An 8,750-nucleotide genomic window follows, 5' to 3' on the forward strand; every position below is an offset into this window, starting at 1 on the left:
AGACCCTGTCTCAAAAAAAAAAAAAAAAATCTGGGGGTCTCCTCTTTCAGCTTTGGAGCCCCTCCTCCCTCTGTCTCTGTAGGGGGAACTTCTTCCTTCGGACTTCCCAGCTCTTTCTTGCCTGTTAAACTCTCTGCTCCTTAAAACTGAGGGAATGTATTCTCTTCCCAGGTCTACAAAGGGGTGTAGTTTCAAGGGCAAGAACTTCCCAGTGCCATGCCTCCCCCACCTTTCCATCCGGGGATTAGAGGTCTTTGTTTAAATTTTTCCATGAGTGCACGGGAAAAAATCAAAGATCAATCACTCCAGCGGAAGTTTAAAGGAAGTCCTTTCATAGGCCTGGAAACTTAAAGGAGGTGGAAATTCCTCCCAGGTTAAAAGTCCCCTTCTTCCACACCTCTTCGGATTCCATATTTGGGTCCCTTCCACAGTCTCATGGAAGCTTTTCTCTCTTATCTTTTTCTTTCCCCTTTTTCTCTTTATCTGCCTAAATAAATCACTTCCTGCAAAAACTCTTTGAGGTCTGATATTTACTTGCGAATGCACAGTGCCTGGCATGGTCCCGTCTCCCATTCTTGGGTGAGTGAGACACCAAGAGCCTGGAAGAATATCCTCTCGGGGGAACTGAGTCTCCCCTGCACCCCAGAACCCACTCACAAAACCACATACACACATAAAAAATCTCTGCATACACACTCTGGATGGAGCATACATCCACACAGTGGAATACTACTCAGCAACACAAAGCAGCAACTATTGATGCAGTCAGCCACTTGGATGGATCGCAAGGCAACCATGTTTACTGGAAAAAAGTCAGTAACAAAAGGTTACATACTGCAGTATGATTCCACATCCTGTATGATAACACTTCGAAAATGACCAGACTATAGGAATAAAGTACACATTAATCGTTGCTGAGAGACAGGGGAGGGGTGCAGGAGGTGAACGCAGCTATGAAGGGTAGCCCAGGGAATTTCTTCATGATGATGAAATACTTCCATATTGATTGTGGCGGTGGTCCCGTCATTCTACAAGTGAGATTAAATCACAGAGAACCACACACACAAATGAGTACATATCAAAACTGATGAAAGCTCAGTGAGGTTTGTAGTCTAATTACCAGGATGGTACCATGTCAGTTTCCTGAGTTAGCTTTGTACTGCAGTTACATCAGTAGCAGCACTTGAGGGAAGATGAGGAAGGGTACTGGGACTCTAGGTACTGATTTCACAACTTCATGTGAATCTATAGTTATTTTATTATTTTTTTCCTTTTGTAAATTATTTTATTTCTTCCATGATGATTTAGAGGGACTATCTTCAAACCAGTCCAAGTATTTCATAAATTATATCTGGCTGTTTTCTAACCAATTGAGAAAGTCATACTCTGTCACCTTGGAAGAGTCATTTGTTACACAATAAGCTACCTCACATCTTTCAGCAAGAAATACATTAAATTTGAAGAGTAAAGACATTGCAGAATGAATTAGGACACAATTAAAATTTGCTTTAAGTATTTCTTTGGGAGAAAGGACATCACATTTCTACTCAATGAAGAGAAACATTTTCACAGTCCAGAGATCTTCTATTTTTTGTTATTATGCCATGAATTCATAGGGAAGAGGTTCCAGAAGCTCAGGCTCCCTCCCATTGGTTCTCACAAAGTGCGCTTCTCTGGGGTTAGCAGGCTGGCACTTCAGTTGGACCCAGGTGCCTTTCTCTTTGGCTTCCTCCTTTTTCTGATCATTTTCCTTCACGTGTTTCAGGAAGCTGTATCGGCTCTCAGAGTGCTTAATATGTTCAATACGCACATGAATTCTCTTGGCAAGAATCTTGCCCTTCACTTGTTTGTTTACAACAACGCCAACAGCACACTGGGTAACATCGTAGACTCTTCCAGTTTTGCCATGATAACACTTGTGGCCATTCCTTTTTGAACAGTACCCATTCCCTTGATGTCTACAATATCACCTTTCTTTTTTTTTTTTTTTTGAGACGGAGTTTCGCTCTTGTTACTCAGGCTAGAGTGCAATGGTGCAATCTCGGCTCACCGCAACCTCCACCTTCTAGGTTCAGGCAATTCTCCTGCCTCAGCCTCCCCATTAGCTGGGACTACAGGCACGCGCCACCATGTCCAGCTAATTTTTTGTATTTTTAGTAGAGACGGGGTTTCACCATGTTGACCAGGATGGTCTCGATCTCTCGATCTCATGATCCACCCGTCTCGGCCTCCCAAAGTGCTGGGATTACAGGCTTGAGCCACCGTGCCCGGCCATCACCTTTCTTACAGATTCACATATACATGACCAGAGGAACAACTCCATGTTTTCCAAAAGGCCTGGAGAACATGTATCAGGTCCCTCTCCTCTTTCCCTCTGTGTTCCTCATTTTGGCGAATTACTGGAAGATGGTTCCAGCCAAAAAAGTTATATTTTACTTTATTTATTTATTTTTTAAGACAGAGTTTCACTCTTCTTGCCCAGGCTGGAGTGCAATGGCACCATCTCAGCTTGCTGAAACCTCCGCCTCCCAGGTTCAAGTGATTCTCCTGCCTCAGCCTCCCAAGTAGCTAGGATGACAGGCGTACATCACCATGCCCAGCTAATTTTTATATTTTTAGTAGAGATGGGGTTTTGCCACATTGGTCAGGCTGGTCTCAAACTCCTGACCTCAGGTGATCCACCCCCCTCGGCCTCCCAAAGTGCTGGGATTACAGGTGTGATCCAGCTGATTTTTGTATTTTTAGTAGAGACAGGGTTTCACCACATTGGCCAGGCTGGTCTCAAACTCCTGACCTCCGGTGATCTGCCCACCTCAGCCTCCCAAAGTGCTGGGAGTACAAGTGTGAGCCACCGTGCCCGGCTAGTTCAATTTTTTTTAAGGGCAAAATTTTGAACAGAGACTTCACTAGGAGATGTTCTACAGGTGACCAATAAGGACATAAAAAAATACTCCATATCACTAGCATTAAGGAAATGCAGATTAAAACTTCAATGAAAACAAAAAACTTGTATAAGATACTCTGCTAGAAAGGCTACTTTTCATTATGAGAGACAGGCTCTCACTGTGTGGGCCAGGCTACGGTGCAGTGGCAGAAGCTTGCTGTAACCTGCAACTTCTGGTCTTAAGCAATACTCTCACCTCACCCTCCAGCGTAGCTAGGACTACAGTTACGTAGGCTAAATTTTAATTTAATTTAATTTTATTTTATTTGTAGAGACAGGGTGTCGCTATGTTGCCCAGGCTGTTCTCCAACTCCTGGCCTCAAGGACTCTCCCACCTTGACCTCCCAGGCACTGAGATTCCAGGCATGAGCCATCATGCCCAGCCCCAGAATGGTTACAATTTTAAAACACTGGCCATACCAGGTGTGGGCAAGAACACAGCAGAATAGCGAGTCTTATGCCCTGCTGGTGGAAATGAAAAATGGTACAATTATTTTTGGAAATCAGCTAGGCAGTCTCCTAAAAAGTTAAACATTTACCTTTCATATAATCCCAACTTCCCATTCCTAAATATGTTCTCAGGAGGAGTGAAAACCCATGTGCCCACACAAAGGCTTGTACACGAATGTTTGTGGCAGCTTTCTTTGTAATAGCTGGCTGCCACGTGACTGCACCAGGTTCCCACGGCCAGGGCGGGGTGGGGTACATGTTCAACCTGGAATTCCCTTTCGTGTCATGTGTAGAGCTTAGGTTTACTCCCATCTTCATGTTCATATTTATACTAACACAGAGGGATAAAAGGAAGCAGAGCGGGCCGGCGACACCTGGGAGAGGCTGCTCCAGCGCTTGCCCTGCCCCATCTGCCCGCGAGCCCTGAAAGTGCAGCAGAGACATGGGCGCTGGCATCCGCCCACTGCCTGAAGGAGAGTCCCGGCGCTGGCAAGGAAGGCAGGAGCAGGCCCAGGTCCTGCCTCACACTTCCCGGCACCTCCCACCCTGCCAGAGCCTGCTCTCTAAACAACATTTTCCTCATCAAACTGACAAACAACTTTTAAAGTGTTGGTATCCAGGGCTGATGAAAATGCAAAAACAGCGCAAAACAAGGGCGCCTAGATAGGGTGGTGCTGGAAGGCAATCCACAACATGTATTGTTTTTAAACCTGTTAAACGTGTGTCAACTTTTGACCCATTTAGGACTTTATCCCAGAGAACTGGTTTAGGTGTTTAAAAAAAACGTGCAGCCAGACATCGTGGTGTCCACCTGTAGTCCCAGTGCTTTGGGAGGCTGAGGCAGGAGGATCACTTGAGACCAGGAGCTGGGGGTTATGGTGAGCTATGATGGCCTTACTGCACTCCAGCTTGGGATACAGAGCCAGACCCTGTCTCTTACAACAAAAAATAAAATATGCAGCACCTAATGCAGTCAATATATGAAAAAGTAGACACAACCAAAAATGCTCAACAATAATGCAGGAAAATAACTCTTAGCCTCAAATTTCATTTTCAGCCAGTGTCAGGGAGACTTAAAACGTCTTCAGGCATGCAAGGACACCAGGATGCCTGCTATGCATTCTTGTTCACAAAGGATGTCCTTTGGGAAAACAAGATGGGAAGCTGAGAGAGAGGAAGCTGTGGAACACAGAACACAAGCTCCACCAGGGGAGAGGCGAATGGACCAGCGGGCTGGGGCATGGTGGTAGAACCCTAGCCTCGAGCCCACTGGCCAGGATAGAGCCCACCCAAGGATGGAGGGTGGCAGGCACAAACTGCCGATTTGGGGCTGTGGAGTCAGGAAGAAGATAAAAAAGCATTTCCTGTTGGACCACTTTGGGGGAAAATTGAACTGGGTATGAGGCCAGGGTGGTGGTAGGCACCTGTAATCCCAGCACTTTGAGAGGCCAAGGCGGAGGATCACTTGAGGCAGGAATTCGAGACCAGCCCGGCCAGCATAGCAAAACCCTGTCTCCACTAAAAATATAAAAATTAGCTGGGCACGGTGGTGCACGCCTGTGATCCCAGCTACTCTGGAGGCTGAGGCAGGAGAATCGCTTGAACCCAGGAGGTGGAGGCTGCAGTAAGTTGAGATTATGCCACTGCACTCCAGAGTGGTATAATCTTGTGGGCAACAAAGTGAGACCCTGTCTCAGAAAAAAAAAAAAGAAAAAGAAAACTAGACACAAAAGAGACGGAGACAAAGAGAGACTTTACCCTCTGGTGAAAACAAAATAAGTTATTCCAGGAAGGAGAAGAGTTATCGTGCACAGCTTGTTTCAGCAGCAAACAACATTTACATAATTACAATTATTAAATAACTATTATTTAGCCAAATTGTTTCTGTATTTGTCTACTAATAACTAATGATTAACACTGAATTAGTTTCCTAGGGCTGCCATAACAAAAAGCACAGACAGGGAGGCTGAAACAGCAGATGTTGATTTGCTCACAGTTCTGGAGGCTGGAGGCCCAGGACCCAGGTGCCCACAGGGTGGTTTTCCCTGCAGCCGCTCTCCTTGACTTGCAGCTGCTCTCCTGTCCTCTCCCTGTATCCTAACATGGACTTTCTCTGTGCACACCCACCCCCAGTGTTTCTTCCTCTCAGAAGGTCCTTTCTGACCTTATTTAAGCTTACTTACCACTTTAAAAACCCTATCCCTGAATACAGTCACATGGTGGGTTGGGGCTTCAGTATATACAGGGGAACACAACTCCAGCCATAACAGCTCCTAAGCTCCTAAGCTTGATGCCGTAGGAGGGGAAGTGAGGAGGCAGGAGATGCAGCTGGAGGAGAGCAGAGAGCAGAGTCCTCGGTTTCCACACTACGTATCAAGCAGTGGCAGTACAGGAGAATATGAGGATATGCTTGAGAAATTTGGAGGGAAATCCTGGGAAAAACAGCATAAAGAGTTGAAAAATATTTGCCTCTAGATGAAACAGAATGAATGGGTCATCAACTTGCTGGTGTGTGTGTGTGTGTGTGTGTGTGTGCATGTGTGTGCGTGTGTGTGTGTGTGTGTGTGTGATTTTTAAAAAGCAGAGAGGGTCTTGCTATGCTGCCCAGATTGGTCTCAAACTTCTGGGCTTTAGTGATCTGCCCTCCCTGGCCTCCCAAAATGCTGGGACCGCAGGCGCCAGCCACCGCGCCCAGACTCATTGATATTTTTAAGCACTACTTGATTTTTTTACTTTCGTGATACACACTGCAATGGACATGCTAAAGCCAGCCCCTTCTCCTGGCCCACCTGAAATAGCACTAATAAGGCTGAGGAATTAGCCTCAGCTCAAGAGACAGGCTTGGTTGGCACCCAGTGGCTGGTTATGGAACAGGAGAGGCTTGCCCAGTCTTCGGGAAAGGTCTCTCCTGACACTAAATACAAGGTGATCGATGCAGGAAGCCAGGGTCCTCCCACCATGTGGACAAGGAAGCACGTAGCGCCCGATGTGGCTGGCAGCCATCCTAGCACAAAGCCAGTGCTATGGATGACCAGCAGGGAGGCAGAAAGAACCCAAGAACTAAGGTCATCTTTGAACACCTGAGCCTTTCAGCCAGAAGACCGTCCTTGCTCTGACTTCTGATGTGTAGGTGTTAGAATCTTTTCTGAGTGGGAGTGTGCCAGCCTGAGGAGGGCTTTCTCTTAGACGCAGCTTAAAGCGCCCAGAGACACACAACTGCATTCATATACAAAATTGCTAAGTAAAACTGTCTTTTAAAAAGTAGTAGATACAAGGCTGGATGCAATGGCTCACGTTTGTAATTCCAGCACTTTAGGAGGTTCAGGCAGGTGGATTACCTGAGGTCAGAAGTTCGAGACCAGCCTAGCCAACATGGCGAAACCTGTCTTTACTAAAAATACAAAAATTAGACAGGTGTGGTGGTACCATGCCTGTAGTCTCAGCTGCTTGGGAGTTTGAAGCAGGAGAATCCCTTGAGCCCGGGAGGTGGAAGTTGCAGTGAGCTGAGATTGTGCCACTGCAGTCCAGCCTGGGCAACAGAGCAAGACTCTGTCTCAAAAATAAATAAATAAATAAGTAAATAAATAAATAAATATAAAGAGTAGTAGATACTATACGTCCTACTTTTAATATATATGTGTATGTGGATATAGATACGAATATGTGAAAACGTTAATAGTTGTAATCGCTGATAGCCGATTTTTTCTTTTTATTTTTCTCTATTCTTCAAGTTTTCAGCATAACAAGTATTGTGTAATCAGATAATTTTATTACATTTTCCCCTTGCTTTGCTAATTGTTATCCTTGTTAAGTTTTATAAAAAATATATTTTATATTATTTGGTAAGGGCATTATAAATGTGGATTTATTTTCTCAAAATAAATACTGCTAACTCCCATTCAATAGGAGGTCAAAACCAAACACATTCAAACAAAAACATTACAAGACAAATTACAGAGAAATATTTCTTATGTGTAGAGATGAAACCCTCAACAAAATACAAAAATTTATTCAAAAAAATACAAAAATTAGCCAGGCATGGTGGCACACGTGTGGTCCCAGCTACTGGGGAGGCTGACATGAGAGGGTCACTTGAGCCCAAGGGGTCAAGGCTGCAGTGAGCTGTGAGCAAGACACAGCACTCCAGCCTCGAAGACACATCGAGATACATGTCTATAGATAGGTACATATCTGTTAAGAGCCTTCTATCTAGAATATAGAAAGGACTCTCTCAATTCAATAATGAAAAATAACCCATTTTTTTTAAACTGGGCAAAAGATCTGAGTAGATACTTTTCCAAGGAAGATATACAAATGAGAAAAAAAGCAAATGAAAAGATGTTTGGCCAGGCGTGGTGGCTCATGCCCGCAATTCCAGCATTTTGGGAGGCCAAGGTGAGCAGATCACTTGAGCCCAGGAGTTTCAGACCAACCTGGGCGACATGGTGAAACTCTGTCTCAACAAAAATACAAAGACAGGTGGGCGGAGTGGTGTGCGCCTGTGGTCCCAGCTACTTTGGAGACTGCAGTGGGAGGATCACTTGAGCCAGAAAAGGTCAAGGCTGAGGTGAACTGTGATCACATCACTGCACTCCAACCTGGGTGGCAGGGCAAGACCCCCGTCTCAAAAAAAACCCAAAAAACCAAAAACATTTACTGACAGTCTCTTAGCAAAAACAAAAACAAACAAAAAACAATAAGATACTGTGCAACCCCCTCGTAGACCCCTGCCCGGTACCCGACCCCAAGTAACAGCTCGAGAGTTGGAAGCCGAGTTCAGGTTTATTGGGACCAGCGGGCAGACCAGGAAAGGAAGGAGATCGGGGCTGGCTGCGACTGCGCAGCTGGGGTAGGAGGGTTTTATAGGGGGGGTGGACGGGGCGTGGACACAGGGCTGGTGGAGTGTTGTAGGAGCTTAGGATAGGCTGTCCGTCTCTGGGCAGACTGCTGAGGTGGCTCAGAGGGTTACGTGTCGGTTCAGGATAGGCCGAGGCTTGGCGGGCTTTCCTGCTGTGATGATTGGCTGCTTGTTGTTGCTGGGCAGAACAGAGCAGGCTTGGCGGGCTTTTCTCAGGGCAGCAGGAAGCCTGGGGGGAGTGTGGGGGCAAGAAACCTGGGGGAAAGATGGCGGGACTTTCTACCAAACAGATACCACTTCACACCCAGTAGGATGGAGGAAGGAAGGCAGGAAGGAAGGAGGGAAGGAGGGAAGGGAGGAAGGAAGGAAGGAAGGAGGGAAGGAGGGAAGGAACAAAGGAAGGAAGGAAGGAGGGAAGGAACAAAGGAAGGAAGGAAGGAGGGAAGGAACAAAGGAAGGAGGGAAGGAAGGAAGGGGGAAAGGAAGGAAGGGAGGGAG

The 8,750-nt window shown here is 46.1% G+C and overlaps 1 pseudogene; it reads right to left on the minus strand.

Moving 5' to 3' along the window:
• Window positions 1–1,102: 1,102 nt before the first annotated feature.
• On the minus strand, window positions 1,103–2,543 carry LOC144576747 (large ribosomal subunit protein eL21-like; annotated as a pseudogene).
• Between the last annotated feature and the right edge of the window lie 6,207 nt (window positions 2,544–8,750).

The sequence above is a fragment of the Callithrix jacchus genome, chromosome 6, assembly GCF_049354715.1.
Source record: "Callithrix jacchus isolate 240 chromosome 6, calJac240_pri, whole genome shotgun sequence".
In the NCBI taxonomy this organism is placed as follows: Eukaryota; Metazoa; Chordata; class Mammalia; order Primates; family Cebidae; genus Callithrix; species Callithrix jacchus.